This window comes from Sorex araneus, chromosome X, assembly GCF_027595985.1.
Source record: "Sorex araneus isolate mSorAra2 chromosome X, mSorAra2.pri, whole genome shotgun sequence".
In the NCBI taxonomy this organism is placed as follows: domain Eukaryota; kingdom Metazoa; phylum Chordata; class Mammalia; order Eulipotyphla; family Soricidae; genus Sorex; species Sorex araneus.
This window is the reverse complement of record NC_073313.1, coordinates 236102691-236128614: the sequence shown is the minus strand read 5'-3', so window position 1 is coordinate 236128614 and position 25924 is coordinate 236102691. Positions and strand designations below refer to the sequence as shown.

General features: G+C 38.8%; 1 protein-coding gene across 5 annotated transcripts in view; it reads left to right on the top strand.

Moving 5' to 3' along the window:
- The window catches only part of RAPH1 (Ras association (RalGDS/AF-6) and pleckstrin homology domains 1), an 85563-nt gene that overhangs the window by 609 nt on the left and 59030 nt on the right, over nucleotides 1-25924 (top strand). Inside the window, exon 1 of one of the 5 annotated variants that reach the window (XM_055120515.1) lies at nucleotides 862-993. The exons of the other annotated variants lie outside the window; for them this stretch is intronic. The gene's annotated coding sequence lies outside the window, so the exon portion shown is untranslated. Of the gene's footprint in view, nucleotides 1-861; nucleotides 994-25924 lie in introns of those variants that run through there. 5 annotated transcript variants of the gene reach the window in all.

Sequence of the window (25924 nt, the reverse complement as noted above, 5' to 3'; positions counted from 1 at the left end):
CGCGGCCCCACCATGCTGGCGCGGGGCGTGCGGGCGGCCGAGCTTGGGGCGGGGTCGCGGCCGGGGCCCGAGCTGCAGGGCTGCGGGCTCGTAGCCCCGCGGGGTGGCCGGCGTGTTGGGGTGGGGCTGGAGGGGGCGGTGCGGGGGTCGGCGGCACCGGGGCTGCACCCGACAATCCCCCCCCCCCACCACCACCACCACCGCACCCCCGGCGGCGCCGCGACGGAGGGAGACAATGAGCGCCAGGGCCGCTCGGGGGAGGGTGCGGTAGGGGTTGTCCCGGCCGGCTCCGGGGACCGGTGGTGGCCGGGCGCTGCGGAAAGGAACGGACTGTCCCCTCCTAGCCGCTGGGAGCAGGGATCCGACGTCCGGGCTTCCTCGGGTGACTGCTTCCCTCCTGCCCGCCCTTCATAAATGAGTTCAGTACCGAGCTTGAGAAAGGCGGGGCACCTGTGTGTCTTCTTTCCAATTAAGCCGGCGAAATAATTGCGCGGTGGCTTTGCAGCCGGGGGTCGGTGTGCATTCCCGCCGGAAATCCAAATCGCAGCTCGTGGAGGGGGCAGCCCGGGGAGGCAGTGGACGAGTATAAAATCAGGATGCCTTCGTGCTTGAGACGGGGTGGGAAGATGTGGGTTTCTTGTGCAGATGGTGTCTTTTCGTGTGTCCCCACGGTGTGAGCTGCACACCATGCAAAAGCGCGTTGCTCTTAAGCACGAAGACGTGGCTAAGTCTGTATGAAAGCTTTTTGGAAGGGCATCAGCGTTATAGCAAATGTGTGTGTGTGTGTGTGTGTGTGTGTGTGTGTGTGTGCGCGCGCGCGCGCGCGTGTGTTCAGAACATTTTTTAATGTTCTGCGGGAAGGGCTGTTGGAAAAATCTCGGAGAAAGGTTTTAACCTTAACCGACCAGTAAAGGTGGATCCTGTATGCAGCATTTCTCTTGGAGAGGCTTAGAGCTGCCGGAGTAAAGTGCGCTGTAAAGCAACAGTAACCTGGTAGGGGTGGGGCGTGATCGGGTTATTAAAAGGGTGGTGCCGAGTTCTGAGGAAATTACATTCGGCAAACAGTTAATGGAATACCTGCTTTCACTTGGGCTGGGGGAGGGGGCGGCACCACGTGTGTGTGTGGGGGGGGGAACCCTGCAAGCGCTTGGGGTGGAAAGAGTGATTCGGGTCCAGGGAAATCTAGCGGTTCGGTCATCACTGGCATTGACTAGCAGTGTGCCATTGGATAAGCTGTTGGAACTCTCAGCAGGGTCTTCTCTATCAGTAGAATGGCACCGAACATACCACTTGCCTCCCCAAATGGTTGTCACACCTATTAAAAGAGATAATGTATGCAAATTGCCGTGAACCCAACAAATGTTAGTTTCTTTCCTTCTTTACTGCTCTTGGGATTTTCCTGAGAAAAGGTGGGGGAAGAAGTGAAGGTAGGTCATTGTAATGCAAAAGCATTACATCATAAAATTCTTGAAATCGAGGTGCAAAATAGAGGCTTCAGGAGGAGATTGGTTCTGGATTGGGGGAGGGGGCTCAAGAAAGCTGCAGTGCATTTAAGTGGAACCTTTAAGGATGGGTAGGATTTCTGCTGCTGTAGATGGTGAGCTGGGCATTCTTTGCAAGCGGTGGCGGTGCTATCTATCCTTTGACAGAATTGAGGAGGAAGTCCACTGGGGGCAGGGCAAAATAGAGACACTCAAAAGCTTTTTAGCTCTTGTGTCTGACCTTCAAAGATTGTCTCCGTTATTTTGCTTTTTGAGTTATGAATTTCCCTGAAACCAGATTTATTCAAGTAAGTAAAGGGGAAAAAACGGCTACAGAGCTTAATACATGTTTTGGATTAGACATTTTATGTTATTTGGACTGCTGCTCCCTTCTGTTTGAATTTAATAAAGAATTATTTGTAGATGTTTTCTTGTGATGAATATGAGCTCTATTTAGTCTAGAAAAAGCTGGTTTTTCAGACTCAGATGTCTCACAAAGTCACTGGTAACTGGCTGTAAAGAGTGGGGTAGCAGGCACATATTGGATATATCTCAAACTCTTTGTCTTTGTCCTTTGTTTTCATTGATATTTTAACACTTTATTTATGAAGAGTCTTTGTTAACCATTCTTAGCAATGGATAATTAAGATGTCCTTTGGTTTTGTGACCTTTTTGTTCCCATGCTATACATAATTTGTTGGGTGACTAGCACACTGTTGGTTGATCTTTGCCATCCTTATCATGGTCTTACCTTGGTTGGAAATGCTGTTAATCCCAAACATTATTTTTGGAAATTGATATTAGTAAAACAAATGTGATCTAGGCAAATCATTTATCTTGATAGACTTTCAATTCATTTATTTAAGTGAGTATGTGTCTGCTATGTACATACTGGAGCGATAGCACAGCGGGTAGGGAGTTTGCCTTGCATGCAGACGACCTGGGTTCAATTCCTCCATCCCTCTTGGAGAGCCCGGCAAGCAACCGGAAAGTATCCCACCCACAGGGTAGGGCCTGGCAAGCTACAGGTGTGGTATTTGATATGCCAAAAACAGTAACAACAATGGAGACATTACTGGTGCCTGCTCGAGCAAATCAATGAACGACAGGACGGCAGTGCGGAGGACAGTGCTAGAGTGCTACATGTATCTGCTATTTCTAGAACCTTTTTATTATTCCAACTGAAACCCTTATTATTTAATAATAATGCTCCACCCTTTCACTCTTTGCCCCATGATCATTATATTTTTACTTTTTGTGTCTTATATTTGACTATTGTACATACTTATATAAGTGGAATTATACAACATTAGTTCTTTGATAACAGTTTTAGTTCACTTAGCTTAGAGATTGATCCATGCTGTGGATAAATCAGAATTTTATTTCTTTCAGTTAGTTGCTTAATGATATTTTGGCCAACGTTAGGCTGTAGCCTTGGTATATATTAGTCCATGTTACCTAAGTTAAGTAATTGTGCTTTATGAAGTTTGTACAGTGGTATCCTCTAACAGCACATTTCTCAGAACTTACCCTTATCATTGAGCACTGCATGATCATATGTTACATCTTATTTGATCACTTGTAGATAAATATTTGGGTTGTTTTCACCTTTCGCCATTGTGAACGTTGATGTGCACATATCAGTTCAAATACTTGCTTTTACTTCTTTCAGGTTTATGGTGCTGGAGGTGATTGCATTCCATGCTGTCAACCTGGGTTAGATCCCTGGCACCACATGTCAAAATCTACCAGGAGAGATCTCTGAATATAGCATGCAATAAACCCTGAGCATAGCAGGGGGTGTCCCCTCCCTTGCCCCTCCCCCCCAAGAAGTTAATCTTTTAGTTTGCTGCTGGACCAGTATTACTTTAATTTTTCCACAACAGCTACATAATTTTACATTTCCACCAGCATCACCATTCTGATCCCTGATGCCATGATAAGTGTGACCTCGGGCATCATGACAACAACCATACAAAGAGGAAAAGGGAGAGAGGGTTAGAAAACTGCCCCCAAAGTGTGATAAATATCCTACTTTAAAATAAGAGTGGTAAGAGCATGGAAAGAAGCTTTAGAGATCATAATATAATTTGTTTCTACTATTTTACAGAACTTTTCAGATGTACAGTGGCAGTTTCACTGGCCCACAAGTGTAAAAAAGGGTTGAAAACCATGCTATAGAGCAGAATATTTAGCCTACTGCCATCTTTTCAGGAAAAAAATTACTCAGTGCCTCCCTGGAAACTACCTTCTTTAAGTGAATAAACAGCACCACCACTGCACATCTACTCTGCTACCACTGCTGGATCATTTCAGCAGCTCACCTAGGGCAACCCACTTTGGGAAACACTGCTATACAGTATCCCAAATCAATAATACTGGAAAAAAATATTGTGGGTTAGAGATTGAATTAATAGCTTCACAGCTGCAAAGCAGGTGGTCTGTCACTGAGCTGTACAACCCTGAAGCACATTTCTTAACATCACTCATAATTTATAAATTGTCTTTTAAAAAAGCATTTCTACTAATAAAATAATTATTTAAAACTGTGCTGGGCAGAGCTAGGCATACTGGAAAAATCAAAGAGAGACATTACAACGAATCAGTAGAAAACATAATTGGGTCCACAGGCCAAAAAGATAGTACAAAGGATAGGACACTTGCCTTGAATGTAACCAATGTGGGTTCAATTCCTGACATCCCATATGGACCCCCAAGTCCCACCAGGAGTGCAGAACCAGAAGTAAGCTTTGAACACTGGGGCATGATCCCAAAACAAAGGAAACCAGAAAATGAGCCCAAAAAGAAACAGAAGGGAGTAGAGTTGAAGAGATGAGATTTTGAAGAGAAAAGGACAGGTTACCCTTCTAGAGTAGAAGCAGCAAGATTGGGAGCTTGCTAATTTATTGCTTGTCATTATGTAACATATAAGACCCGTGGTGAAAATCATAAGATCTGGAAAAAATTAGTGACATAAACATTAAGTATGTCCAAATATTGTGTTGCAGTAAGTCAATTTGCAACTCTACTGGAAAATTAGATGCTTTTTTGGAAAGGACTTTTGGAAAGCTTGCTAAGTTTGATGTGTGAAGAAAAGTGTAGGCGAAGTCCTTACGTTGAAACAATAATGTCACTTGAAAATCCAGTGTAGTCTTGTGGGGGTGGGAAAGAGGAGCCTCCCAAGCAGTTTTCCCCGGGCACATCACTTCTGATAATTCTCAACTGACCTGGCTATACAACTCAGTGCTCTGGCCTAGCAGTGAGATGCTGCTTGTGTCCAGCTGTACTATGGACTTCAGGGCCCACACCCAGAAAATCCTTGGGGATTGAACTCAGGGCCTCAACTATACAAGACATGTGTCCAGTGAGTCCACTGTATGTTTTTAATGTATTGCCTTTATCCATCGCTTCCAAGCATTTTCCCTAAAATTTCCACATTCTTCATGCCAAAAGCGCACTCATCCTTTGAGATCTGGCTCTATTGCCAGACATCTTTATAAAACTGTTTGATCCTACCTAGAACTATTCATTTCCTTCTTCATTCCTCTATTTGATTTGATTTGTCTTTCATTGCAGATAGTAATGTAATGTCCTAAATCCCTGAGTTCTGGAGTACTGGTGTTGGTTTTGCTCATGTGAAATACCCCTGTCAATAAAAGCCATTTTTTAAAGGGTTTTTTTTTTTGGGGGGGGGGGGGTCTTCTGGTTCTTTTGTTATCAGCCACACCTAGTGGTACTTAGGGATTTACTCCTGGTTCTCTGCTCAGGGATAACTCTTTGGTGGTACTGCAGGTACAATATGCAGTGCTGGGAATCAAACTGGGATAAACCGTGTTCTGTCTTCCTAGTCCCCATTATTTGAAGATTCTTTTAGTTGTTACACCTTGTGGAAATCATCCACAAAATCTAATAATGTTTAATTTTATTTATCAAATGACTTCAGAGATTAATAAGGGAATCAGTAATTTCCTTTATTTGTGAATAGTATAATCATGATTTCTAAATGTTAGTAATGGATGATCAAACAGTTTTGTTTGCCATGTTGTGTATGTATATATGTGCGTGTATTTGTGTGTATATATGCACACACAAATACACACATATATATTTTTTGAAGCAGGAACAGTGGACAGTGAACATGGTGCATTCTCTTTAAAAATCATGCTTTTACTCAGTTTTGAGTGATCAAAACTGCATGGTACTGGAATAAAGATAGACCCTCTAATCAGTGGGTCACAATCAAGTACCCTATGACAAAACCCCATATATCTGGGCAGTTAATTTTCAATAAGGAGCTGAGAACATGAAATGGTGTAAAGATAGCCTCTTCAACAAATGGTGCTGGGAAGACTGGATAACTACGTGAAAGAAACTAAAGCCAGATCCATATTTGACACTCACATAAAAGTCAATTCAAAGTGGATCAAAGACATTGAGATCTGACCAGAAACTATAAAGTACACTGAAGAAAATATAAGCAGAACACTTTAAGATTTGTACCTCAAAGTTGTCATTAGTGATCTAATACCACTGGCAAAGTCAACACAATTAAAAATTTAAAAATAGGACCACATAAAATTAAAGAGCATCTGCATGGCAAAAGAAACATAGGCTAAAACTAAGACAGCTAACTGAACGCAAAAAAAATATTTGCATTCAACACATCAGATAAAGGTTTACTATATAAGATATATACATATATATGTATAAAGTACTTGCAGAGATCAACAACAACAACAAAAATTCAAAAATCCTATAAACAAATGGGGAGAGGAAATGAAGACACTTCTCAGTGGAAGACAGGCATATGGCCGGCCGGTGGGCCCATGAAAAAATGCTCGGCATCATTTATCATCAGAGAACTCCAGATCAGGGGACAATGAAATACCATCTCACACCAATGAGAATGGCACATATCAAAAATAGTAGGAACAATTTATGTTGACAGGGATGTGGTGGAAAAAGAACTCTCATCCACTGCTGATGGGAGTTGTCTAGTACAACCCTTGTGGATAACAGTATGGAGAGTTCTCAGTAGACTATAATTGAACTGTCATATGTTCAATTCTACTTTGGAGCATTTGTTCCCAGGACATGCACACCACTATTGCTGCACTCAGTACAATAGCTAAAATATAGAATCAACCTAGGTGTCCAATGACAGATGAATGGATTTTGAAGATAGGGTATAGTTGCACAATGAAATGCTATGCAGCTGCAAGGAACAACGAAATCATGCAATTTGATGCAGTGTGATTGGAACAGGAAGATACCATGTTGAGTGAAGTAAGCCAGAAGAAAGATAAACACAGGATGATCCCACTGATCTGTGATATATGGAATACTGAATGAGGAAATGTACTGTAGTGAAAAAGGTATACCTAGATCACCCTTGACTGCAGTGTTTCAAGAAGAGAAAGAGAAGCGAAGAACTCTGGAGTGGGAAGAAGAGAAATGGGAAGTAATGGGTGAACAAGCGTCAGGGCTTTAGTTATACTGGTGATATGGGTGAGTGGGATAGCTGTATATCAAAAAACACATTCAAAACTGAAAACATGAGATCCAAGCTGCAACCACTTTTGTAATGTGCTTGTCACATTACCATTTTGTAATGTGCTTGTCAAGTTTACAGGTGTGTATAGGGTGGAGTTTGGGGTGGAGAGGGCATATGGGATCCACTGGTGGTAGAATTGGTGTTGAGATATTGTATCCCTAAACCTCAATATCAATAACTTTATAATCACAATTATTTTAATTTTTTTTTTTTAAGGAACACACACAAAGGAAAAACATACTTTTAGAACCAGAGAGATAGTAGAGGGTAAGGTGCTTGCCTTGAGTGCAGCCAATCCCAGTTTCCTGGCACTTCATGGCTCACAGATCATTACCATGTATGACCTATACAGAGCCAAGAGTATCCCCTTGGCACTGCTAGGTGTGGGACAACCCTGCCCCCCCCCCCAAATTGTGCTTTTGCTGCTGCTGATGCTGAGATTCCAAGTCTGAGTTGTTAATCTGTTTATTTTGGTACTTGTTTTTAATTGCTTTAGCTAAAAAGACAACTCATATAACTTATATAAGAACTCATATAAATGAATTTTTTGTTCTTTTAGAATGTACACGGATTGGAGCAATAACACAGTGGGTAAGGCATTTGCCTTGCATGTGGCCGACCTGGGTTTGATTCCTCTGTCCCTCTCAGAGAGCCCGGAAAGCTACTGATGGCGTATTCGATGTGCCAAAAACAGTAACATCAAGTCTCACAATGGAGATGTTACTGGTGCCCGCTCGAGCAAATCAATGAACAACGGGACAATAGTGCTACAGTGCAGAATGTACAGATATGAATACTTCATGAAGACCCATGGTGTTTTCTTTTGGAATACAGTATTTTCTTACTGAGCTTAGGGCTAGAGAGAGAGAGCTCAGTGGACTGGAGTGCAAGCTTTGTATATAGGACGCCAGGGTTCAAGTCACCCCCAGGCACAACCAGGAGAGACCCCCCCACCCCTAGCTCAAGCACTAAGCTAAGAATAAACCATAATAGACCATATTAGACCAGCAAAACCAGCATAACCAGGAGTGATCCCCCTAAGCACTAAGCTAATAATAGTCCATAATAGACCATAGCATCATCAAGTATGGACAACGCATCTCACCACTGATGATCATTTGCCTTTAAAGTACAGATAAGGCTAATCCTATTCTGGTTTTAAAACTACAACCTCAGTTGCTTCACCACTAGTAAATTTTGCCTTCTCTGTAACTTTTGGTCAGGTTATACATAGGCGCTTCTTTGTTTCTGATTCCTGTATTCAGCATGTTTTTTCATAGATTCACCTATGTTATTGCCATGAAACCCATATATTGGTGGGGCTTTTTCAATAGCTGCGTGGATATATGAATGAACCATAGATTGTTTATCCATTTTTTTCTTGATTGACTATTGTGGTATGTTTACAGTTTGGGACTATAAGAATAAAGCTGCTGTGAATATTTTTGCACAAGTTTGCGGGTATTTCTCTTAGGTAAAGAAATCCAAGTGGCAGTCATGTGTATACAAGACAGTCCTCCATAATGTGGCCACATTCCTGAACTCCCATTTCTCCCCTATAAGTAAATATATTTCCTCTGTTTATCAATATATTGCCTGACTCAGTAGTTTTTCACATGATGGATAGTTTTAACTGTCTTTTACCCACAGTGTCACTGCTTTCCCCAGGCAGCTAGTGCTTCAGACCTGCCACTTATTTTCTTATCGGTTGCTGTGTAGTGGATCCCCTACCCCCGACCCCACTAGAACTTAAGTGACTAAGAAGACTGCTGAAGTTATTTTATCTCACACAATCAAGAGTTAATCAGGCTTTAGTAGTTCTTGGTTAGAGTGTCTCATGCAGTTTTAGTTAGAGTGACCATATCCATTGTCTTCTCAGTTAATACATCACCGGTCTGGTAGTTTAATGCTGGTTGTATATTATATCTCAGTGGGGGACTGTAGCCTGCTTTCTACACTTGACCTGTTTATGTAGTCAAAACTTTCACACAGCATAATGTATGGGTTCCATCAGCAGCTTTCCAAAAGACACAGGTTTTATGATCTATCTGTAGAAGCCACAGCATCATTTCTTCCATGGGTCAATCTAGATCCAAGGGACATTATTTCTGTCTTTCAATAGGAAGAGTGTTAAGGCAGATTGTAATAATAAATGAGATTGAGGATCCTGTTGGCAGTCATTTTAGAGAATACCATCTATTTTGCATATAATTTAGGTTTTACTGATCCCCTGCTGTAATGAATTTTATTCATCTTTTGTCTGGGAAAAGTTTTATTAGAGGTTGTGAGGAAGTCACAGTGCATATGCCAAGTTTGTGAAAGAAGGTTAAAAAGTAGTCTTTCAAACTCTTGGCTGTAGTTTACAAAATGCAATGTGAGGAGAGAAGTGGTGGGGGTGTGAAGAAGTGGACTAGAAATAATATAAGGAGATTGGTGGAGGGTATTCAACACTTTGACAAGGTGGGGTGTAGTAACTTTGTACATCAATGCCATAAATATTAACACTACTGTAACCACATTACTTAAACTATAAGATTTTTTTTTAATTTAAAAATATCTAAAAAATAGTTTTTACGTTTTCTTTTACTTTTCTTTAAGCTTTTAAAGTATACAAATATGCAGACTTCCTTTCCAGTCTTTGTGTAATCAGTGTACTGGATAGACCTCAGACTTCTACCTTAAAAACTTAGTCTTCAGTTTATATTCCACGTGCCTGACCACCATCTCTTGTTGATTCATGCTCCTATTTTCTTTGTATTCAAAATATACTGTATCAGTAACATAAAACAATAATTCACAGTGGAATGCTAAGTGGTACAAAAGTACAGTCAATTAAAAAAAGTTATAAAGGAGAATCTTAAGTGTTCCAGCCATCTGAATAGTTTCATGGATAAAGTGGAATTTAAGTTGAATTGTAAGAAAATAATTGATGAACTTCGATGTTTTGTATTACTGAGAAAGTCTATCATTAAGTTGGTTGTGAATCACTATATCACTGTATCACTGTCATCCCGTTGTTCATCGATTTGCTCGAGCAGGTGTCAGTAACGTATCCATTTGTCCCTGTCACATGCTAGTGTAGCCTGATAGCATATTGGAGGCTCTTTCAGGATCAGGGGAATGAGGACCATCATTGTTACTGTTTTTGGCATATCGAGTACACCATGGGTAGCTTGCCAGGCTCTGCTGTGTGGGTGGGTTATTCTCAGTAGCTTGCTGGGCTCTCCAAGAGGGACGGAGGCTTTTGGGGCAGCCTCTAATCACCTTTACAGGTGTTCCCAGTCTACTGAATGTAAACTTTTGGTCAACTGGCATGTTGTAACGACCTGCACACTGACAATCACACACCTGCCTGCATCTCTGGGCAGCACCAGGGACATCTGCGGCCTAGGTTGATCTCCTTGATGTTGATGGAGTGTGCCTGGAGGTCATTGAGCAGCTGGCAGAGCAGGACCCTATCACAGAGGGTCTGTGCCAGGTCAAACACCTGAGCCGAGTCCCAGGTCACCCGGTGGTTGGCTAACAGCACCCCACAGTGAATGAGCCACTGTGCGCTTTGACTCGGCCCAGCCGGGGCAGGCAGCAACCTTGTGGCCACTGCCATGGCTTCTCTGTGCCGCATGATGCCATTCTGTCCAAATCTTGCAAAACAGCCAGCAATGTCCATCAGGGACAACGTAAGAGTTCCAGCAGGGATCACAAGTAGAGTTCCATGCCTGGCGTGCTGAGCCACGTGTTGTCTAAGGCAAGATGGTGAGCCAGGTTTGGGAGAGTGTGAGGGGTTGGGGTGGCATCCGCGCCATCTTGCCTCCAATTCAATATGATGTGGTAATTATGGAAAATGAGGAGTAGGGAGTGTCTTATGATGTATCGCACAGCCACTTTTGGTTTAGGAATATGTTTACTCATACATGAAGCTCAGCTGGAGCGTGTGAAAAGCAGTCTGGAGCGTTGTGGCAGTTGGGTTGTGAAGGTCAGCTGCCGGGACTGAGTTCCTTGGGGTGGGGAGGACTCTCACCCGTCCCCCTCAGGGGCACCCTGAGTGAAAACAGCCTGGCACAGAGTCCGGTGGCATGCTTATGGGGGCCTCATTTTATGCTCCCTTTCCAGAGAAGCAGCTGTGAGTTCTGGATGGTGGCCCATGAGATTATCTGAGGTGGTTTATGGGCGTGATCCATAAGGTGGCTTATGTTTGTGCATATTATCTGTAATCATTTAAAAACATGTTTTCAGAAATGTTCTAAATGGATCATTTTTCTCTAAAATGTAGATATTAAATATAATAGATCACTTTTTCATAAATTTTTCTTTTATGCTTATTAACATTTCAGACATGGTTTAAAAAGTCAAAAGCATTTCCCTCTATGACAGTCTCTAAAAGAACACTACAACAATGTATCATTTACTTCTATGCCAAAATTATTAAGTCTGATTTAAAGAATTTGCTATTGGTTTTTATGAGCAATAAACCCCTTTTATGTTTCGTCAAGCATCCACTCAAATAAAGAAGCCAAGAAAACATTATTGATAGGAACTGGGCCACAGTAAAAATAAGAAGGCCTCAACAGTTGTTACACATGCACCAGACATTCGGTTGAGTCTTTTACATATTTTACTTTATACTTCATAATGATGTGAGATGATTTCCAAATTAGGAAATATATTTAATGGATTTTAAGAGGTCTGGTACTTAAACTAGTATAGTGCTTAAGTAAGGTAGTCTAATAATTGATAAGCTCCGGCTCACAACAAATGGTCTTTATCTTAGCTGGAATATGACACACTGATAGAATAAAGGATACCAGCTTAGCCATATTTGCCAATTCATTTATCTGTGGAGTGATAAATTGCAATCAGAATGTCATTTTTTGTGTCCGGTGTACCCGATCTAATCAGTCATCTGACCCTTTTAACTTTAATCAAAAACAGGCTACCAGACTTGACACTGTCCTGCTCATTATTAGTTCTGCCTTATTTGGTAGGTTGATAATCACCGATATTTTCTTCTTTTACCCAGTGCACTGTCAAACTAAAACTTGTAATGGATAGGTGTTTTTAATGTTTAAAGTTTTAGGAAGATTAGTGATGCTACTCATTTTTGTTTTTAACTTTCGTTTAAAATTTATTACAGAGACAATTAAAAACCCAAAATATGGGCCAGAGCGATAGTATAGTGAGTAGGGTGCTTTCCTTAAATCAGCTGACCCAGGTTGGATCCTTGGCATCCCATATGGTTCCCTGTGCCCACCAGGAATGATCCCTGAGCATATGGCCAGGAATAAGCCAGCTGTGACCCAAAAACCAACCAAACAAAAAACCAGGGTTACCTGTTTCAATTTTTTCCTCTTTCTGAGACACTTTTAATTTAAGTTTCCTCTTGATAATATGATGGAGGCAATAGTGCTAGATACACTGCTGACAAAATGTATTATGTGTGTGTGCAGTTGAGGTTGAAACTCTTTACTTGATCATTTTAGAACATTTAAAAAAATTAAGATTAAGAATAACATGATATTTTAAGATGACAGTTCAACTCAAAATAAATTTACATGTGCAACAAGACCACCCTAGGGATAATACTTATATTGCTGGTGCCATCTTTTGTGTTTCTTGGTATTCATATTTTGTTGTATAGCAAGTAAGTTTTTATTCTTTTTTGCAACTATATTCCTTTTTTACTTTCAGTTAAATGGACTTTTAAAAGCTAAACCCCAAAGTAGAAAATTCTGAGAGCAGTTTTTTCTGGAATTCATACTGGGGGAGTGAGAGAAGATTGATCAATTAGAAAGGATTTAGAGTGAAATCAATAAATAATAGAACTTCAGCAAAGAATGGGTTTGGAGGGGTGGAGGGAGACCTTTAGATTTAATGCCCCCTCTTTCTTTTCTCTAATTCTTGTCCTTTTCCTCTCTCCTCTCTCATATTCTTTCTTCAGATTAACAAGAGGCCTAAGAATCTAAGTGACTTAAACACAAACATAACTAATTAATGGTAGAATAAGAATTTCCTGGCTCCTAAGTCCATATTTAGTCTGAGATGAGTTAGGTTAGGAAAACCTTGCAGATTTCCCTTAAATGGGCCCTTTCAGTAATATAGGATAAGTAACATTCTGTTCTTACTAATTCAGACTGGGCATAAAAGTGAGAGATTTACTTAATATTTTTGGTAACCAGAATGTCTTTAAATATTAGAGGTTTAGCATCTATTTAAATACCAAACAAAAACTCCTTTTAGAAAAATTTAATAGATTTATAAACACTATCCTTTTTGTTTGGTTTGGTGTGGTTGTTTGTTTCTTGGCGTACTCAGGGCTTCCTAGTGGAGCTGCACTCAGAGATTGCTCCTGGGTATGATGAGGGACCATGTGTGATGCCAGGGATGAAACTGCAGCCATGTGCAAAGCAAAGCACCTTACCCACTATACTGTCGCTCTGAGCCCAGCACTTTCCTTTTCATCTTAAATAGTTTTTGGTTATTAAATTTTAGTTTTTTCTATTTGTGGCTGGTTAATACCGGGAATAATTAGCTATTTCTGGATGGATTTCTGACTCCTATCAGAAGAAAATATTAAGATATGCAAAGATAAAGAACTATTTTATATGAAATTTACTATGAAGGTAATTTTTCCAATCTTGAGTTTATATTTAGAATTCCAATTAGTTAAAAAGAAAACATTTCTTTAAACAACTGTGAATTTTTAAAATTTTTCCACATATAAAAAGATAAATAGTTCTGTGAAAGACAGAGAGAATCTAAACATAGATGAAATATAGACTGTAGAGCAGGAATACAGATTTTTTTGTTGACACTATAGAGAAAGAGAGATAGAAGAAGTTGGTAAGAGATCTGCTGTGGTAAATATCTAAAGAATTTCCTTATACTTTGAATATATTTGAGGCTTAAAATTAGTTTTTAGTTTGGTTTCTGTCACTTGGAGGACCTTAATACTCTTTCATTTTTTTCAAAAGTCAAACTTATCAGGACCAGAGTGACAGTACAGAAGGCAGGGCGCTTGCCTTGCATGCAGCTGACCTGGGTTTGATCCTTGGCATCCCAGATGACTCCCCAAGCACTGCCAGGAGTGATTTCTGAATATAAAGCCAGGAGTAAGACCTGATCACTGCTGGGTGTGCCACCCCTTCCCCCCAAAAAAATCAAATTATCATTTTAGTTATTGAATCAAATTATTTTTCTCATTTCAGGTAGCCTTATATTAAAACACTAAGCATTGTAACTTGAAGTGTACTGTAGAGTTTAATTTTTCTAAGCTAGTTCTCTGTTGATATTGAAATTAATATGTGTTGCTTCCTTCTAATTAGTATTATTGAGTACTGAATGAAGAGGTCACTTTAAAAAAAAGAAATACATATTTAGTTTTGAATCATTTAAAATTAGATACTATCTTAAATTTTTCCATCATCTTCCCCCCCTTTGGATTTTGAGTCATACTGAGTACCACATGCTAAGGTTTTACTCCTGACTTTGTGCCCTGAGATCTCTCCAGTGATGCTCGGGGACCATAAGTGGTACCAGGAATGGAACCCAGATTGATCACATGCAGAGTAAGTACCCTACCTGCTGTACGGTCTCTGTAGCCCATTCAATCATCTGGTTTTTTGGGGAAGCATACCCTGTAGCTGCCTGGTGGGAAGGGGTGGACCATATGCTGTGAATCAAATGTGGCCTACCACATAAAAAGAATGCCCTACAGCTTTTTTTAAACCATTTTTCTGACTCCCAAATTTTGAGTCGGCATTAGTTAGCAATAAATTGGCAGGAAAAAAGTTTAAGTTTAAATGAAGAAAGACTTTGAGGGATTGAGGATGTATAGATAGATTGATAAATTTGAGAAGCACGCACTGGGTTCAATCCCTCGTACCACCAAATAACAAACCACTAATTTTAAGTATAAATATGGCTCTGGTAGAACTTTACAAGGAAAAAAATGGGGAGAAGAAATGAACATAAACTTTCTCAAAGAAGAAATTCAAATGGCCAGGAGGCACAGAAAAAGTGATCTACATCATTAACCATCAAGGAGATGCAAATCAAAACAACAGTGAGATGATATCTCACACCAGAGACACTGGCACACATCCAAAAGAATAAGAGAAACCAGTGCTGGCGCAGATGTGGAAAGAAAGGGACTCTCCTTTATTGTTGGTGGGAATGCCGACTGGTTCAGCCTTTTTGGAAAACAATATGGACATTCCTCAAAAACTAGAAATTGAGTTGAGTTTGACCGAGCAAAACCACTTCTGGAAATATACCCTGAGGGCCCAAAAACACACAGCAGAAATGTCATCTGCACTCCTATGTTCATTGCAGCATTATTCACAATAGCCAGAATCTGGAAGCAACCCAAGTGAACAGAGGACTGGATAAAGAAACAATGGTACATCTACACAGTGGAATACTACAGCTATTAGGAAAAATGAAGTCATGAAATTTACTTATAAATGCATGGACATGGAGAATATCATGCTAAGTGAAATGAATCAGAAGGAGAGGGACAGATACAGACAGACTGCAATCATTTGTGGGATATAAAAAAAAATAGTAGGAGACTAATTTCCAAGGTCAGGTAAAACTAGCCAGGAACACTGGTCAGTGGTTGAAAGCTTGCAGAGAGAGAGAGAGAGGAGAGAGAGATTGTTGGGGTGGGGGGGGGAGAAGAGCAAGTAGGATAAAGAAGGGACCAGTATGACAATAATATTTAGAAATGATCATTTTAGACAAGAACTGAGTGTTGAAGTAGGTAAAGGGATATATTTAATACCCTTTTAGTATCTGTATTGCAAATCATAAGGCCCGAAAGGGGGGTGGAAGGAGGCAGGGAGAGAGAGACAGACAGGCGGGGGCAGTGGGGGTGCCTGCCATAGAGGCAGGTATGGTGAAGGGACGGGTGTTGGATCATTAGATGACTGAAACCAAATCATGAACAACTTTGTAATTGTGTATCGCACTGTGATTCAGTTAAAAAAAAAAAAGTAAAATAAAAACAAAACCATAACCCAAAAATCTTACTTAGGGCCAGAGCAATAGTGCAGTAGCTAGGGCACTTGCTTTCATGTGGTTGATTCAGGTTTAATCCCAGGCACCACATATGGTTCCCCAAGCCTGCCAGGAGTGAGCCCTGATCACTGCTGGGTATGACCTCTAAACATACAATATAACCAAAACAAAAATGAAATGCATTTTTGTTTTGAATTCCCTATTCCTCCCTCCTACTCCTGGTAAACTTTCCCCCGCCCCAAAGGAAAACATAAAAGAGGAAAAGTAGGATTCTTTACTAGTTTTTTTTCCCCTGTGCTTAATAAGGAGAACTATGAGTCTGTCCAGCTGTTTACAGCCAGTTGGGTGTGGAGGGTGATACCCAGGACCAGGAGATAATAACTTCCACATAATATAAGACTGATTAGTTATGTATGCCGTAGAGTACAAAGTTCATGGCAGTCTCAGAGGAATACTAAAATTTCATATGTCTTAATATATTAATAGAATATTCACTTCATTGGACTGGAGCGATAGCACAGCAGGTAGGGCATTTGCCTTGCACACTGCCAAACTGGATTTGATTCCTGCATCCCTCACCGAGAGCCAGGCAAGCTACCAAGAGTATCCTGCCCGCACGGCAAAACCTGGCAAGGGTACCTGTGGCATATTCGATATGCCAAAAACAGTAACAATAGGTCTCATTCTTCTGACCCTGTAAGGAGCCTTCAATCGTTAGGAAAGATGAGTAAGGAGAGGCTGCTAAAATCTCAGGGCTGAGTGTAATAGAGACGTTACTGGTGCCTGCTCGAGTAAATCGATGAACAGGATGACAGTGATACAGTGAATCTTTTTGTTTGATTCTCTCTCTTGACTATACTAAGTTATCATTCGGGGATGGGGGGAGGGGCGTCTTGTCACATTCATAGCTCTATTTTGAACTTCATGAACAATGTTTGGAATATAATATGTTCTTAGACATAGTTGTTGGGTGAATGTTGAGTGAAAATGCTTGAAGTATGCATCTGTTTGGTTAGATCTGTCTTCATGTATAATGCTATTTGATTTCTTAAGTAAATTTGCCAAGTGGTTGGAAAGATAATACAGCAGGTAGGGTGCTTGCCTAGCACATGACTGACCCAGGTTCTATTGTTGGCATTCCATATGGCCAGGAGTGACCCCTGAGCATTGCCAAGTGTGCCCCCAGAACAAGCAAACAAGTAAAAATAAATAAATTTGCCAAATCTCTGGTCTTTTGATGCCTTTGCTTTCTCCACCCTTTAGTTTTTTTTATAAGTTTTATTAAAAGTTCTTTTTATAAGTTTTATTTACTTTTGGACCTGTTTACTTTCATTTCATTGGGGTTTTAGAATGGGAGAGAAATGTATTCTGGTCACCTCTTTGACAGGTTGAGATGTTGCACTCTGGTTGAAAATGTGACCAAAGGCCAAGTTAAGAAAATGGCATGTTTTAATTTTTTTTAGAATACTATGGAGTTAAAGTTGATTGAAGGGTAGAAAAATGTTTGAAATTTAGGTTGAGGCTATGTCTGGTGTGAAATGGTTTGATGAAGAATTTGTACTTAATTCAGAATGTCATGGGGAAACCGTTAGGAGTGTTCGAACAGAATTAAGAAAGAATCTTAGAAAACTTAATCTGACAGTCATGGATTAAAGAAGAGCAGTGAATTTGGAAGGTGCTAGTATAATATGAGGATGATATAATGTGGATCTAACCGAAGATAATGATCATTGAAATGAGGACAAGGAATGAGAAAACTCTAGTTGAGCCTGCTGCTACTGACACTGATGAATTGCTCTGTAATAATTAGTGATATGATTTGTTTAGATGGAGTGGTTGGTTTGGGGGGACTTCATTATATGTATCTTTTGTTTATAATGTGTTGTAATTGTCTTTTCTTGGATTTTTTTATACTTATGAGGTAACTGAAACAGACATGACATCTCAACATTGCTGAGTAGGGATATATGGTCTCTAAAATATGACAGGAGGTCAAGGAGTATGTTAATGAATATTCCAAAGTAGAAATATTTCACTGTTTCAACTCTCTTTATTCTACAATTTAGAACTAAATTTTAAAGTTGAAATCTCTCTCTCTCTTTTTTAATCTGTACTTAGCTTAAGCCTTGTTATTTGATCAAATTTTGGGCTTTGAGAACTAATTTCTGATTTTTCAATCTTCTAAAGATGCCATCATACAATTTTTAACTTAGTTGTTTGGGTTTTTTATCTGCATATTAAGAATAATTCTTTGGTTTCAGTGAAAGAATGTTGACAGTTATTTTTCTAAGAAATTGAGCTTTAATTTGCATTAAGTAAAACTTATGATGACCAAAATGAATGAACTGAAAAGAAAGTGTTTTAAAATATTAATATTAATGAGCTGAATAAGCAGTTTGGGACAGAATAAAAATAAATACTAAAAATCATGTAGTAGAGAAATAATACAAGTACTTTTCAGGGTTCTTAGATTAACTGTATACTTTTGTTTGCAAAAACTTCTTTAGCTATATAATGTTTCTTTTCACTAAAATTTGAATTTTAAATGATTTTTTATTGACACGATATTTTTCTAACTACATTTTAACTTTGTGCAAATGAACTGGCTTTTCTGTTCTTTCATTTCTTACCTCCCTTCTTCTCCCCCTTAATTTATTTTGATATTATTTCAAACTAACAGAAAGTTGTGAGTACAATTTCCGGAATACGGAAAAATTACGGTAAATAAATAAATAAATAAATATGGTAAAACCTTGATCTTTACATTTTGTGTAGTTAGCATTCTTGTGATTTTCATGTGTATGTGTATACATATAGATTATAATAAGTACACATACATGCACATAATTTTATCCTAAGCCATTTGAGAGTAGTTTGCAGACATTTTGTTCTTCTTGTTACTAAATTCTTGGATGTGTGTTTCTTAAGATCAAAGGTAGCTCTCTTAAATCACTATTGTTCTGTTACAAAATCGGGAACTGTAATACTGATATTCTGTTATAATTAGTCAGCAGTCCATTTTTGACTCTTGTTTATATCTAGCTTTTCTTTGTGTTCTTGATGTGCACATGTTTTGAAAACTGTCGCTCAGTTATTTTATAAAATATCCCTTAACTTCAACCAGGTTATATATTTTTACAAGGAATATAAAATAGTGATATGACTTTTCTGTACAATTACAGGATTATACCCTGTGATTACCCCAGCAGTGTTGAGATTAACTGGATCAGTTGGTCAGGCAATTTGTAGGAAATATTTTGATAATGTGTAAATAGTTTGACCAGAAATTTCACCTATTTGCTGTAGCATCTACTGATGATTCATTGTGTTTTGTTTTGTGACCACACCTGGCAGTGCTCAGAGCTTACGCCTACTGTTGTGCTTTGGTATCACTCTTGGCATTGCTCGAAGAACCATATGTAGTGCCAAGGATCAAGCTGAGGTTGGCTTCATGCAAGGCAAGTGCCTAAACCTCTATATCTGCCCTACTGATGAATCTTGCCTGGATCATTTGTTAATGCAGTGCTGCAAAATGCAGCTATGTGATTTTGTTTGAATTAATTAGTTGACAGTTTTCTGTACGGAAGAGCTTTCCCCCACCAGCTGTTTATAGCAGAATGGATTCATGGGTTATATGTTTTATTCAGTTGATTATAACATATGTCTGTCATCATGTACTTTGACTCATAAACCCCCCCAGATTAGGCTTCTGGAATCCCCATCAGAGTGGCTTTTATGTCCATTTTTTATTGAATGCTTTCTGGCAAAAAATGTTGTAGGTTGCTTCTTGGTTTTGCCCTGCCATGGCCCTTATATCATTGCTCTAGGAATTGCTGGGTACTTTTTGAGTAAAATCAGTATTTAGAAAACCAAAACTATGTGTTTAGTATGCTAATTATTGCTCTGGTGTCATTGCTGCTAGACCATCTCAATGGACATACTAACAAACACAAATACACATAATATCTGTATTTATTTCTACTCTCCCTTTACTGCTCCTTTGTGTGAAACTTTGAGTTCATACTGAGAACTTAGAATTCATCCCAAATGGCTACTAAGCTGCAGGTTGCAACTCTCTTTCATGCTTTCTTTTCCCCATAATCATAGGTTGTCCTGAAAATGTGGGTTTCCTTCCATGCATTTAGGGATAGACATGGGCAGAAATGAAGAAAAGTTGTCTGTTCCTTAATGAGACTTTCTAGAATTCCAAGGCAACTTGTCCTACCCAACATGAAATTCATAGCCTATACATAAGCGGAAGCTGCTGCAGAGCGCATGCACAGTTGTCATTTGTCTCCAAAGATAATTAAACTGTATTATAGCAGACAGTGTGGAATAAAATGAACAAAGTGAGTAACTTGGGAAGCATTTATGAAAACTCAGTTTCCACAAAGTTGCTAGAACATCACCACATTGGGTTACTTAAAATAAGAGATTTATTCTCCCACAGATTCTGAAATGAGCTTGGAACATAGGAATATAAACAAAAAGGTATTACAGCTTTTCTCTTTTTTTCCAGTTTTAGTTTCTTTTTAGTTGCACTATGATTTCAGATTATGGTCTGTGGTGTACTGTATAATAAGTAACTATAAAATTAATCATTAGCTCTTATAGTAATGCTAGGAGGTTAGTTTTTATTTTGTAAAGTCTTGAACTAAGATTGTTTTCCACCTTTTAGATAAGGAGTTCCTGTTTTGGGTTTAGTAGATTAAGATTATCTACAATTACGAAAACCCATTGTAAATCAAAGAATGGATACAGTTCATCATTGTGTAAAAGGAATCCTTTACGGGGGTGCATGAAGTATTTGATAAATAAAACATTAAATTTACAAAATTTCTTTTGATTTTGACTTACAGCTTTTAGGCAGTATAATCTCTGTCAGCTGTTGAAATATGCCAAAAACACTAAGTCTCACAAAGGAGATGTTACTGGTGCCCGCTTGAGCAAATCGAAGGGATGACAGTGGACGACAGTGCTACAGTGCAGTGCTACATCCTGTATGGTCTTTAGGAACCTCACAATTAAAATACATGATAATGAAGAGTATTAGTTACATCCTGGGTTGTCAAAAAACAAACAAATAGATAAGGGAGAAAGCCTAAGTGTGTTAATTAGCTCTCTTATTTTTTTTTCCTTCTGGACAGAAGAGGTTTACTGTGACTCTCCTAAATAAAGAGACCTCTGCTGGGTGGGTTCAGGGGGCTGGGGAGGGGGTGTTATTCAGGTCTATGTGGAAATCACTAAACTTAGTTCTAGGTGTCTTTTACTGGACTTGCTCCTTTGATTTGTTTAGCAAATCAAATAAATATTTCTTCCTTCTTAGTTCCTTTCAAGACTTAGTGATCTTCGCTTCCTTTATTATTATTAATTTTGTTTGGAGAGTTTCCAGGCAGTGCTTAAAGGACTTGGGGGTCAATCCAGGTGATACTGTCACTAGGCCAGACAGTTCAATACTCTGGCAGATGTTCTACCTTTGGTTGTGCTGGGGGCAGTGTAGGGGACCACATGTGGTGCCAGGAATCACTTCAAGTCCTTGCAGAGCATGCACCCTTGAGCTCTCTTCCTGACTCCATATCTTCCTTCATATATATTTGCTTCATACACAAGCCCACAATAGGAACTTTGTTCTTAGAGAATTCTTAATTCAAATAACGCTCCTTACTATCTTTCTCACAGTTAGAACTAATGTTGACTCAAGTCATGAAATGTAATTTTTTTGCCTTCTTTTAGTTCTATACTTCTTAAGGCAAAGTATTTTGAGGTATTGAATTGATGGTTAGTAATAATAGGCCCGCAGTGAGAAAGAATCTTCCAAGAGAAGTTAGTTTGTCATGGAACATAGTTATGTAAACTTTAAAAATACTAAGGTGGGAAACTTAAATTGTGAGTAAAAGTCATTTTAAGTTCTCATTCTCCCTGTAGGTGCCTAATTAAGTTTCTTGTGTAAAATGTAATAACTACATAAAAGAGTTAATAATAAAGTAACACTGAAAGTTTCTGGACACATTTATTTGACTTATGGGCAGATAATTTATTATAAAAAATTATTTTAAAATTGTGTTCTATGCTTCCCTTTTTCCTTCTATGTTCCAATTTCCTCTCTTTCCCTTTTGATGGGTTCTCTTTCTTGTGCTTTACTACCTTTAACAGGGTATTTTCTTATTTTTTCTGTTGTCTAATTTAGTTTTCCTTCCTCTTGCCTTTATTTTAGAGTTACTTGCACAGTTGGTGGTCACTTCCTGAAAATAGAAGTCTTCACATCCCCCTTTTTTAGGGCATGTTTATAGATCATCAGATTAGAGCCATGTATAAGGTATTTCAAAAAATATTTTTTAAGAAGGCTGCTGAAATGTCACTGGACACAGATAAGTAAAATGTGTTACAATATGAATAATGGAGTGCAGAATTGGTCTATAGTAAAGAGTAGGTATTAGTATATATTGATTAGGCAATTCTGATACTGTAAAATATTGCATAGTTGCTTCAAAATATCCATGTATTTTTTAGTTCTCATTATTTCCTAGCCATATTTTCTTCTAACTCAATTTGTAGTCATCTAGATAAAAGCAGAGTTATTAATGACACATTCAAGTAAATACTGTATTTGAGGGGAAAAAAGTCTCTCAGACACACCAGATTGTGATGTGGAATTATAGTTTTGTTTGTCTCCATGATGATTTAAAATGCATTCATTTTGATCAATTTTGTGTTTCCACTATAAAATGGTGTTTCTTTTTATTGAGTATAGCATTTGCATTGCTCAGAAGGAAAGTCCAGGTAGAAGTATCATCTCAGTGCAGAATTTCTCCTAGTATATTTTGGTTTCTCTGTTATTCCATTGTTTGGTTTTAAAGATTAGGGAGAAAGCAGATGTGACTGTTAACCTGATTACATTGTTTATTGAGCTTTAGTATGGAGACTAGGGTCACTATCTTAGATGTTCTTAAACTATCAACTATTATATGAATATTTAAGGCCAGATTAGATGAAGTTTGTCTTTGCACTGGCATTTTTGAAAAAAAAAACCCAAGTTTTATTAATTATTATTTTGTAATGCTTTGGAGTGTGTGTCACCACACTCTACTATAAGTTCAAGTGCCATCACCTTATCATGTTTTTTTTTTAATTGAATCACCTTGAGATACAGTTACAAATTTTTCATGTTTAAGTTGCAGTCATACAATGATCGAACACCGATCCCTCCACCAGTGCACATTTTCCACTACCAGTATCCGCAGTATCACACCCCCAACCCCTCAGCCTCTATGGGAGACAATTTCCTCCATACTCTCTATTTTGGGGCATTATGGTTTGCAATATAGATACTGAGAGGTTATCATATTTGGTCCTTTATCTACTTTCAGCACACATCTCTCATCTCAAACGATCCCTCCAACAATCATTGACATACTGATCCCTTCTCTATTCCAGCTGCCTTCTCCCCCAGCTCATGAGATAGGCTTCCAATTATGTAGCAGTATTCCTGGCCCTTGTGTGTACTGTCCTTCCGTGTCAGTCTCATGTTATTTTATATTCCACAAATTAGTGCAGTCATTCTATGTCTGTCCCTCTCTTTCTGACTCATTTCACTTAACATGATACTCTCCATGACCATTCACTTATAAGCAGATTTCGTGACTTAGTCTTTTGTAACAGCTGTATAGTATTACATTGTGTAGATGTACCAAAGTTTCCTTAGCTAGTTGCCTATTCTTGGACACTGGGGTTGTTTCCAGATTCTGGCTATTGTAAACAGTGCTGCAATGAACACAGAACTGCAGATGGTGTTTCTGCCAAGTGTTTTGTGCCCCCAGGGTATATTCCCAGAAGTGGTTTTGCTGGGTCAAATTCAAGCTCAATTTCTAGTTTTTGAGGAATGTCCATATTGTTTTCCAAAAAGGCTGGACCAGTCAGCATTCCCATCAACAATGAAGGAGACTCCCTTTCTTCTCACATCTGCACCAGCACTGGTTGCTTTTACTCTTTTGGATGTGTGCCAGTGTCTGTAGTGTGAAATGATATCTCATTGTTGTTTTGATTTGTATCTCCCTGATGATTAATGGTGTAGAGCATTTTTTCATGTGCCTTTTGGCCATTTGTATTTATTTTTTGAGGAAGTTACTGTTCATTTCTTCTCCCCATTTTTTCATGGGGTTGGAGGTTTTTTCTTGTACAGTTCTACTAGTGTCCTGTATATCCTGGATATTAACCCCTTATCAGATGGATTTTGGGTAAATATTCCTTCCCATACTATGGGCTTTTTCTGTATTTTAGTCACTGTTTCTTTTGAGCTGCAGAAGCTTCTTAGTTTTATGTAATCCCATTTGTTTATGTTTGTTTCCACTTGCTTGGTTAGTGATGTTTCATCCTTAAAGATGCTTTTAGCTTCAGTGTCATGGAGGGCTCTTACCTACATTTTCCTCCATGTACCTTATGAATTCGGGTCTGATATTGAGGTCTTAAATCCACTTTGATCTGACTTTTGTGCCTGGAGTTAGACGAGGTCAGAATTCATTTTTTTGCAGGTAGCTATCCAGTTTTCCCAGTACCACCGTTGAAGAGGCTTTTCTTGTACCACGTCACATTTCTTGCTCCTTTAGCAAAGATTAAGTGATCAAATATTTGAGAGTCTGTGACAGAATATTTAACTCTGTTCCATTGGTCTGCGGGTCTGTTTCTAGTCCAATGCCATACTATTTTAATTACTGCTGCTTTGTAATACAGTTTAAAGTAAGGGAAGGTGATGCTACCCATCTTCTTTTTCCCAAGGATTGCTTTAGCTATTAGTGGAGGTTTGTTGTTCCCTATGAATTTCAGGAGTGTTTTGTCTATTTTTTTTTTTAAATGTCATGGGTATCCTGATAGAGACCACATTAAATTTGTATAGTTCTTTTAGAGTACTGCCATTTTGATAGTGTTACTCCTCCCTATCCATGAGCAGGGGATGTGTCTCCATTTCCTAGTGTCCTCTTTTATTTCTTTTTAAGTAGTGTTTTGTAATTTTCTTTGTATAGTCCTTCAACTCTTTTGTTAAGCTGATTCGGAGGTACTTAATTTTCTGAGGCACTATTGTGAATGGGATTGTTTTTTAAATATCTCTTCTCTTTCATTATTTGTTTATTGGAAAGCCATGGGTATTGATTTTGTAGCATACCACTTTTTTATACAAACCTATTGTTTCTAGGAGCTTTTTTGTAGAGTCTTTGGGATTTTCTAAGTTTAGTATCATATTGTCCACAAATAGTGACAGGTTGGCTTCTTTTTCTTGACTAACTGCTGTGGCTAGAACTTCCGGTACTATATTGAATGGGAGTGGTGAGTGCAGACAACCTTGTCTTGTGCTCAATCTTAGAGAGAAGGCTTTTCGTTTCTCCCCATTGAGAATGATGCTTGCCGTGGTTTGTGGTAGATAAACAGCTATGTTTTTTAACAGGAGCAGAGTTAATTTTGTTGTATATTGGGAGTTGGTTTGTTCCGTTTATCTATGTAACACATATGGATGAAACCACCTGGTAGTGTCTTTTACTTAGCAACATCTGTCTTTAATCATATCAAGGTTCATCCATGATGTTTTCATCTTTAAAGGCTTGTCTTTATCTTTTTCTTTTTTTTTCTTTTCTTTCTTTCTTTCTTTCTTTTTTTCTTTCTTTCTTTCTTTCTTTCTTTCTTTCTTTCTTTCTTTCTTTCTTTCTTTCTTTCTTTCTTTCTTTCTTTCTTTCTTTCTTTCTTTCTTTTTGCATCACATCCGGCAGTGCACAGGGGTTATTCCTGGTTCATGCACTCAGGAATTACTCCTGGGGTGCTTCGGGGACCATATGGGATACTGGGAATCGAACCCGGGTTGGCCGCATGCAAGGCAAACCACTACCCA